Here is a 281-nt window from a genome sequence, read left to right as displayed (position 1 = left end):
GTGCAATCCCTGTACTCCATACAATGCATTATTATTAATTTCAACATCCCTATGAACCTCAATCTCCTTTTATTGCAGTTGATGAAAACATTCAGGAAAAAGGTTTTTACTTCCTCGTCGCGACCTCCCTCACGAAGGCTCTGTCTAATGAACCTCTAATCACTCCTCATCAGTTAAGAAGACAAGGGCAAGATAACGAAGCATTACTCTTTTTTCCTTTTCCTACAATATATGCAAATGAGGTGTGTCCTCTTGGGTCGCATTTCTCCTCGCTTCCTGGG

This window comes from Penaeus monodon, chromosome 15 (genome assembly GCF_015228065.2).
Source record: "Penaeus monodon isolate SGIC_2016 chromosome 15, NSTDA_Pmon_1, whole genome shotgun sequence".
Classification (NCBI taxonomy): domain Eukaryota; kingdom Metazoa; phylum Arthropoda; class Malacostraca; order Decapoda; family Penaeidae; genus Penaeus; species Penaeus monodon.
The sequence above is the reverse complement of the archived record's forward strand: the minus strand, read 5'-3'. Positions refer to the sequence as shown.